The sequence below is a fragment of the Haliotis asinina genome, chromosome 1, assembly GCF_037392515.1.
Source record: "Haliotis asinina isolate JCU_RB_2024 chromosome 1, JCU_Hal_asi_v2, whole genome shotgun sequence".
NCBI classification, from domain to species: Eukaryota; Metazoa; Mollusca; class Gastropoda; order Lepetellida; family Haliotidae; genus Haliotis; species Haliotis asinina.
In genome coordinates, this window is record NC_090280.1 from 79,950,351 (window position 1) to 79,960,973 (window position 10,623).

Sequence of the window (10,623 nt, forward strand, 5' to 3'; positions counted from 1 at the left end):
AAACTGCTAGATCCTTGCAAGAACTGTGTATTTATTTTCCTTACACTCATGAGAGTCACAATTAACGACATGTCATTTGACACTCGGTGTGAACGACGGCCAGCTAGCTTTTCTTCAACAATTTGAACAAATTTCCTTCGGAGCAGGAGTGTCCCTCAACCGTAAAACTGTATTTTTCTACAATTCTTGTAAAAACGTTTTTTTAAACTGAAAGTAAGATAAGCAAGTCGACCCCAGCTGAAAGCCTTTATTTTTTTTCTAGCTCTACAAACACCACACCCTTAAAATCGGAACTTATTAGGTTGCACTCGGTCCGGTTACTATAAAGTCACGCTGAATCCCTGAAATGGGTGTGTTTGAATGCTTTAAGCCCACGTTTCTGTTAAACGCTTCCTGTGCGAACTCAGAGGTGTCATTTTCAACCCAAGATACATGTCACCCGAGCCGTGGGCTAACGCCATCAAGAGCGCATACCCCAAGTTTGGGTTTAAGGTCGCCATTGTCACCTTGTGGGTCAGGGAGTGTCAGCGAATAGGGCCCTCGCTGACGCGGTGACCATGGAGCGGGCTGATGATACCCAAGTATTGTTTACCTTGTATTGTTGGTTCTTCTGTTGTATTGCTGTAACCTTGATTCGGAAACGTACAAAAGTTCTTGGTGGCCGCTTTGAGTGTCAAGACATTTCTGAAACAGTTTCAAAGAGTCTCGTGCTTTCTCTATAAACTTGCCATAGACTGTAGTCATAGTACATCAGACACTGTTTGGTTCGTGTACGGAGCTGTTGAAGTACTGAAGGTTCTTGACGGTGATAGTGGATGGCGGGAGATAGGGTATGGTTTATGTACCGGTTGATGGTAACTGCTGGGCAGGAAAGTTGCTGAAGGTAATGGAGTAGGATGGTGATTAAGGCGGGATTACTTTAGGGATAATGTTGATTGGGCGAGGGGTATTTGTGGTGTTAGAAGTAAGTTATTGCTAAATTTGGTGGAATAAGAGGATGCCGGATAAGATGAGATAGTGAAACTGTGTCGGGATGGGGTAGGGGTGTTAATAGGGTGAGAGTTATGTGGGTCTTGAGGGGATGTGATGCGGGTATTGCTTGTTCGGGTTAAATGGGATCTCGGCGTTGTTGAGACGAGTGGTGAATAGGGGGTGAGGGTTTAGTTTGAGCGGGTAACGGACGTGGGTTGACGGTGTTGCTGGAGCGGGGATGAGGGTTCAGCTGGAGGGGGGCAGGGTGTAGCTAGAGCGGATGACGGATGTTGGACTGAGGGTATAGGTGAGAGATGATGTGGATATGAAGTGATGACGTGCAGCCTATAAAACAGAGAATATGAACCAAAAGTTGCGATAGAGCATGAGGCTACAATATACAAACCCTTGATGCATCTGTGACGTTGTAACCTCATGTGTCTACAGAGTGGCAGTGAAAGTGCAGCATATCAAATGATAAGATTGTTTGATCGGCATTAAGGAAGGACTTTACGAATAATTATGTTAAATGAAGCAAATGGTTTGATTAAACAACAGTCTTAGATTGCAGCTATTCCAGTTATATGAAAACAGTGTGCAAACAACCGAGTCTGGAATTTAAAAGTTCAGTGACCGACGTGATGAACATTGTTCCTTCCATTTGGGATACAATGAACTGCAATCCACCAAATCTCTCGGCCTGACTTGCCAATCCAACAAGTCTTCTCTCAGGACATGCATGGGTTACTGAAGACTTATAAATATGGGTCATTGAGTGAGGATATCAAATCCACAATTTGTCGCGTTTATCATAAACGTTTCTGGCATTCTGATTGATGGGAAAAGTATCCTGAAACGGCCATCAATTGCCAGGCACCTTTTGTACACATGATAAAACCTCGCCCTCCATCCGAAACACTTCCATTTTATGGCTTTAGGATTACCAGAATAATTTTCACATAACACTTTACCGAACAAATCCCAGACAATTTAATTGCCCGTGATCCCACAAGGTCGAAAAGGTCTGAAACACGGGGCTCAAGGCATCCAATACAATCTACACACCACCTCCGTTTAGAAAGTCACTGTCCGCTTACTGGTGTGTAGTTGTGCCACTCGTAACCCTTTTATGTACCCTCGCCCGGCAAATGCCACTTTAAACAGATACCATTCATCTCGAGCGTCAGGCTAGTTGACATATGAATGATCACTGTCCTGCCACATAACGCCTAGCATGGTGGACATTGTAAACAGGTTCAACCCAGAACGAGGCTACGACAGTACGTCACGGGACTGACCTTCGCCTACAAATACGAGTTCTCACGGAAGCGTGTAAAAGTAGTTCCTGTTTGACGTGAAGTGAACATTTAGATTTTCGATATATTATCAACACTTTTCCGTCTTGTTGTGTTTCCTGTTAATGGTACATTACTTATGGGAGATTAGCTGAGTCTTCGCAGTGGTTTCCCAGACAAGCGATGACCGCTGACCGCATCTACCGCGCGGACGTCATCACTGGCTTGTGTTAGCGAGATTACTTAGAACTACACTATCGTTGCTGTTGTAGTCAGTCTCACAGTCCCTTGAGAGTGCTATTTTCCTTCTGCCCATAATTTTAACAGCCCTACTGGTATACACTGCCCCTTCTACTGTGACAGTAATCACCTCCCTCCCATCACTACCGCTAATGTTGCTGCAGATGTTACTACCGCTGTTGCTGTTACTGCTGCTGTTTCTGCTACTGCTACTGCTACTGCTGCAGATACAGGTTAGAACTGGTCTTCAGCAACCAGCACTTATCGTAAGAGGCATTTAACGGGATCGGGTGGACAGACTCACTGGTTTGGTTGACAATCATTTCATCATATCTCAGTTGCGTAGATTGATGCTCATGCTGTTCATCAACGGATTGTCTGGTCCAGACTTGATTATTTACAAACCGCCACCATAAAGCTGGAACAATGCTGAATGCATTAACTACTACTGCTGCTGCTGCTGCTGCTGCTGCTACTACTACTACTACTACTACTACTACTACTACTACTATGTCATACTGCTACGTCATGCTACTTCCACTGACTGACCACTTCTTGATCACTGGCTTGCTGCTAAGTGTTGCTGTAACGTTCCAGTGAGACACAGATTATACCCCACGTCTTCACCCGTGACCAACAGTTAACGCCTATATTAACACCAGTCCACGTAGGCTCAGTATTATTTGTTACGTATAAAACTGAATCTAAGTAAACGCTCAGTATTATTAGTTACGAATAAAACTGAATCTAAGTAAACGCTCAGTATTATTAGTTACGAATAAAACTGAATCTAAGTAAACGCTCAGTATTATTAGTTACGAATAAAACTGAATCTAAGTAAACGCTCAGTATTATTAGTTACGAATAAAACTGAATCTAAGTAAACGCTCAGTATTATTAGTTACGAATAAAACTGAATCTAAGTAAACGCTCAGTGTTATTAGTTACACTACTCAGTAGTATAGCGAATTATACTGAGTTTAAGTTTACTTACACTGATATTAACACTGTCCCTCCAACCATATTGAAGGCAACTCGTGGTGTGCCTTTTACAATACCGACATCTCCCACTGCTGTAATATGATCATGCACGCTAGATGGATAGCTGTTGCAACTGGGTTTCAGGTATGTTCTGTCTTTGAGCATTGATTCAATCACACTGCAAAAGAAATAAGGATTGTCATCAGCTTTGTAAAAAGATGGCGCGATTGTTTTCATTATTCTAGCACCAAGTGACTCGCTGTCAGTATTATCATACTACAAATGGCTATAATCTATCTCCTCCTACTTCTACTACTGCTGCTGTTGCTGCTGCTGCTGCTGCTGCTGCTCCTCCTCCTCCTACTACTACTACTACTTCTACTACTACTACTACTGCTACTACAGACTCGGGGCTACCACCACTATTACTGCTACTACCGCCACATTGCTACTACTAATGTTGCTGCTACCACTACTGCTACTATTTCCATTGCTGCTGCTTCCATGACAACTAATTCTTCTTCATCTGCATCTGCAACTGCCATTACTGCAAGTCACACCGTATTACTGTTTGATCTAGTATTACAGTGAGACTGATCCTTCACTAAGAGCTAACGTCACCACCACAACGAGGTGAACTCTGCGTATACCACTTTGAAACGGAAATTCTCGATATTGTATGCTCCCCGGTACTCCGGTATGTTCTATCTATGGCCGTAGATTCATCACCTCGTAAAGGAAACACACAACATCATCATCTATTTAAAAAAATGCCGGATATGTAGTCCAACAGATCGTTAGATTTTGCTCAATTGTACAATTGTACATTAATCTTATCTCCCTGGATCGCAGGAGACACCATCTTCATTTGACGTGTCAGACACGGCCCCACTTGTGAGCAACATGTCTCAAGTCCACCACTGTGAATGGGTCACTGACCACTGTCAGCTAACTGTCATATTTGCTTGCTCCCTCAAGGGACAAGGGCAACTCTTTTGACCTAAGTGCTATAAACAAGTCATGCGGACAGAGGAGTTACGTCCCCTTGGTTGTAGCCCTCCCCATATATCACTCTGTCTCTCTCTCTCTCCTATTCTCGTTTATGAAAACGAACCCAGGCACTTTCTTCGTTTTCAGAATTTGACAGTGGTAATCTAAGCCTGACATACATTCTAGACATGCATGGGCTTTCTTGGCTATATTTGTGTCAGGAACTGTACAGCAGACTAGATGCCTGTATTAAAAAAACAAAACACCTGTAGTCTGGGACATATATAAGCAACGAAAGCACCAGCACTCCTCTTTAATGCGAAAATCTGGTTATGTGGACTGTTTCTTGTATATATAGGGTACGCTCCGGATTAACCAGGTTCCTTTGTACGTTAATATGCACCTACTCATCTAGGATACCTCGCTTTCTTTTGTAAGGCTATTACCTATGATTTGTTAATTCGGGGCTTTTTCAAAATACGTAAGAGGTGACTAACGGGATCGGGTGGTCAGGCTTGCTGACTTGGTTGGCATATGTCATCGGTTCCCAATTGCGCAGATCGATGCTCATGTTGTTGGTCACTGGATTGTCTGGTCCAGACTCGATTATTTACAGACCGCCGCCATATAGCTGTAATATTGCTGAATGCAACGTGAAACTAAACTCACTCACTCACTCATTTTTCAAAATATAATTTATGGTGGTGGTGTGGTGTTATTTATTATTATCTTTCCCCGTCGCCTGCAGCCTGTCTGTATGTACTACTGCAAGCAAATGTTATGCAGGTGCTCCTGTTACAAGTTGCTAAGCTGCTGATCAGCTTACCAAGTCTACTACCTGTATCTACAAAACCACCTATACTATCCCGAACACTACGACACCTGTAGCACTCAACTCAACTCCTATTGACCACAGAATCTCATGGTTACAGCGCGAGCGTATGGCAGCCGCGCCATACACAAGAGCGCGCGCGCGTGTGTGTGTGTGATATCTATACAAACATATGTAGCGTAGGCGCGATCTTACAAATATTTCTGCCTGTTCCGTTACTTTAATCCATCAGTATATGTTACACACACTATGTAAAATACAGTGCACATAACTCAATAAGTCATATTCCAATTCAGATTTATCATTTTTCAAAATTTGTGATAGACATGACGAATTAGGCACTGGTGCAGCTTATATATTGAATAAACTGTGCTACTTTTAGAACCGATGGCGTTCATAACATATGTTACATGATTTATGATATTCTGATATTGCCGCGACAACTATACTTTCGTCATACGGTATTTGTAATGTAGCATTTGCTATGCACAACAGGACGTAGTTGCATTGCCAGCAGCGAGATTCTTGTAACGAATCCTTTCAATGCCATTCATCAGTGACGTATAAGAATGATCTATTTACATTCAGTGTATGCGGAACCAACATCTGTCTCCATGAGTTTCAGCTTGGGTAACAGTATGAGCATCGAGTGGTGATTCACCACTGGCATCTTTTAAGTGAACGCTTTTGATATCATATTGGTGTTACCGGGGGGTGTACTGGGTGGGTGTGGTGTGGTGGTGTGTGGTAGGGCGTTGGCAACTACCAGGGACGCTATCAGGGTACATTGAGGTGAAATATCTGAGGTGATACATCTCAGGGTAACATCGGGAGAAATATATCAGGGTACCTTCAAGTGAAATATCGGTGTACTATCAGGATACAATCACGAGAATTATTATGGGCACTATCAGGGCACCATCGTGAGCAACATCAGGGGTAGTACCACGACAATATCAATATAAATATCAGGGGCACTACCACGACAAATCCAGAAAAAGAATATCAGGGGCACTATCAGGACACCACCAGGACAAACATCACGGGCACCATCAGGAGAAAATCAGGGTCACTATCAGGTTACCATCAGGAGAAATAGCTGGGGCACAATAGGTTAACCATCTGCAATAACATCAGGGGAACTAAACTTATTTGGACACCACACGGAGAAATATCCGGGGCAGTATCAGTACCCCATCAGGGGGAATATCTCAAACTACCATCATCAGAACTATAAGGAGTACTATCAGGAAACATATCGGGGCACTATAAGGGTACAATGAGGAGAAATATCAGGGGCACTATAAAGGTACAGCCAAGGAAAATATCAGGGGCACTATCATAGTACAATCAGGAGGAATATCATGGACATTATGAGGGTACAATCAGGAGAATAACAGCGGCATAATGAGGGTACATTTAGGGGTAATGTGAAGGGTAGACTGTACAAAGAAAAAGTGTAGTTATTAAAATATTTTTAGACTTAAAAAAAACTAGGCCAACCAGACCAGGAGAGACATAGGTGTTCTTGACGTGCTGCCTGACAGACCGCCACTATCTAATCAGTTGTTGGTAACATCTGGTTACCGATCAATTCATCGACCGCGGCTATACACTCTTTTTCTCGTTTCAGCTGAAAAATGAAATTCACATTTTTTGAAAGACTGATAAATAGTGAATGAGAAGTTAAATGCAGAACCACAAAGCGTTTTATAATCAACGACAATATTAACACGACGCAACGCGCGTGGATGTTGTCGTTTGCCTGTAATTGCTTTGGCATAAACACTTGTCAAAGCGGCCTTAAAACAATTGCACACACCCGACGCCATGAAAATTATGATATATTTTTGGCTTGTTTCTGTGTGAGTGCGTGCAGTTATATGGTATAGGTCTGGTGGGGGTCTGTAAATAATCGAGTCTGGGCCAGACAATCCAGTGATCAACAACATGAGCATCGTTCTGCGTAACTGGGAACCGATGACATGTGTCAACCAAGTCAGCGAGCCTGACCACCCGATCCCGTTAGTCGCCTCTTATGACAAACATAGTCGCCTTTTATGGCAAGCATGGGTTGCTGAAGGCCTATTCTACCCCGGGACCTTCACGGGTCTCTTTAGAAAGATGGTTGATTGTACTTCTCGTGAAGGTTCGTTACAACAGTATTTCGTGATAAGGGTGTTCTATTCAGACATGGTTCTTGTATTTCCGACGTTAGTTCGTTATAACGGTAAAAATTAATAATAAAGGGTAGTGTGACGTAAACCTAAACTGACTCACTTCCTTGTTTATACAGATAATATAGCGTTCTCTCTAGGACGTCGTCTCTCGGGGAGTCTTTTCTGTAGGCTCTGTGTTAATGTGTGATGAATTGAGCGGATGGTTCGATTCTCTGGTCCTATCAGGTCAAAACAAGTTTAAAAATGGTTCTTGGTGTTATCCTGCCAGGTGCTAGTTATCAATGTTTTTATATTTTTGTGTGTGTGTGATTTAACGCCGCACCTAGCAGTATTCCAGCTAAAGGATCGACCAGACAATCCGGTAATGAACAGCAAGACTATCGATCTAATCATCTGAGGTACGACGATATGTGTCCAGCAAATCAGCGAGCTCACGACAAGTGTGAGTTACTGATGATCTATTCTGACCAGAATCGTTACGGATCCACAGCAGTATAACCTCAGTAAAGTACAAGCGTCCACCAGCTGACATGTACCCTCTTGTCTGAAATAGTCTTGAACGCGAAGACATTAAAGCCCATGTCACCTCTTTAATCCTGCATTTGTATGGGGGGAGTATTGGTGCTGACGTCGTGGTTAACGTTGTCGACGTGGAAAATTTTTGTTATGCGTTCCTGATGTTGGGTTAGCCTGTGTACATATACACCTTAATATTGTTAAACACCTTTTGGCATGTATATCTGTGGATAAGAAAATACACAGGTTGTATTTCTTCCAGTAAGATAAAAATAATAAAATCTTTTCATGAAGCACACTGCAATACAGGTGTGGTATCAGCAAAATGCGACATTGTAACAAAAGATAGGGACGCAATGAAGACCACTGCAGACGTTACGTATGACGCTGGAAGGTCAAGGTAATTGAACGCAGCAATCTGTTTGCCCATATGCCGACAGCACGAAGTAGTCTGTTCACTGGACCCGTGAAGGTTCCGGGGTAGAATAGGCCTTCAGCAACCCATGCTTGCCATAAATGCGACTATGTTTGTCGTAACAGGCGACTAACGGGATCGGGTGGTCAGGCTTGCTGACTTGGTTGGCATATGTCATCGTTTCCCAATTGCGCAGATCGATGCTCATGTTGTTGATCACTGGATTGTCTGGCCCAGACTCGATTATTTACAGACCGTCGCCATATAGCTGAAATATTGCTAAGTGCGACGTAAAACTAAACTCACTCACTCACTCTGTTCACTGAATCGGCTCACTCGATGATCCCCCTCATGTGGCAGCTGATGACGTCGCATCCGGTTGCATAGGTGAATAACCCGCGGATGGCGATCCTCTTGGGTGTTGTGACTCTGGGACGTCCACTTCTGGGTCGATTGCATGTCTGACCTGTCATATTGGAAACGTTAAATAGCCGAATTATGGTTTGCGCATGCTCAAGACACCCTTCTCCACTTAATCTCCGGCAAATGATGAGGACATCATTTAGTCCTGAAGGGGGGAAGTATGTGGTAGAGTTGTGTATATAGCGATTATGTTTTATCATTCAGCTGTTTTACTTTAGTATGCTCAAAATAATGTCATTTGTATATTTCAGGCAATACAGTAATTAATTACCATTTGGTGTATCAATTTCAGGTATATGAACCAGTCAGCATTACTGATTTATAATAAGTAAATCTCTCATTTCAGGCTGCGTAAGATATTTCAGCAGTTGTAAGTAAAGTAATATCATTAACGCTCATTTCTTTTGTTAAGTTATTTCATTGGGTAAGTCCATTTCACTGTCGGGTAGTACAGCTAGCAATCAAAGTGTAAGCTTGGATATTTCAGTCATTGGCTGGTTTTGAATTAGGTGTCCTACATCCCAACCCTTTGTTTCCACATGTTTTTTTCTTATCACTTGCACATGGACATTTGGATCATACAGACTCTCCGGACAGTGTATTAAAAGGGTTAGTAATCATTATGTATTTTATGCTATTGTAATGTATAAAGTGCTACATGTAAATATATCTATGTCAGATTAATATTATGTCTCAACATGTCACATATACTCTGTGTGTGTGTGTGTGTGTGTATGAGTTGAGTGAATGTGTATGACAAAGGCCATATTTGATCATATGTGTGGTGTGGTTTTTTTGTTGATGTGGTAGTAGATTGTATTGTTTATCAGTGAACTGATAATGGTGTATATGAAATATATAGATATGTAAATAGTATTCATGGTATGTTTTATATCATGAACAGGTCGATACCAGATATTATTGGTCAGACGCCAGGACAACACCCCCGTGGGAATCATAGGGTATATATGTTTATATCTACTTATAGAGTACCTAGTATACATATAATTATACATATTTTTATGGCATTCCAATTAATTAAGCATAATATCAGGCATGTGATAATGCCATATTTGTATTGTATGAGCAACTGAAACTGCAATGATTATGATGTGCTAAGTTTATATTTGTATCACTTATGACTGTGTAAAGTGTTGCTTTTATATGTCACCTTGTGAGAGTATGTCAGCTTGAGTCACCTTGTGAGAATTGTACTCTTATTTTTTCCATTCATTGTTGCAGGGTGTCAGTTTGTCATCAGTTTTACTCGACCAATAAACAGTTCTCACACCCTAGCCTGTGTCACTGTGAATGAATTCGCAAGACCATATTGATGGCTGTAACACTTGTGCAACCCAATGTCCTTGCAATATGGCTGTAGGAAGCACCCGTTTGTGGTATTCCTGTGGCCCGTTCTCGTTGCAGCGACGTCAATATTTGAATTTTCATGAGAAACTTTCGTCAGGTGATTGATCAGTCTTCACAACAAACAGGTTTGATAGCCCCTGTACGACAATTTGCTCGTGCACAATAATCACAATTTTGCGAAAGTTCGTGCAAAACACGTACAAATATATCTGGTTGAATGTTGGCAAACGAAATATAATGGTTGAGTTCTATATACAATCAATGTTCTCCAATACTTTTAGTAGTTCGAAGGCATACTTGGGATTGCTGCAACATTACACTTGTGTACTTTCTATTGCTCGTTAGTTTATATGAATCGTCCATTATTTCATAGTTTTTTTTCGTGCGATGGGGTAGCCTTGTAGTTAAAAC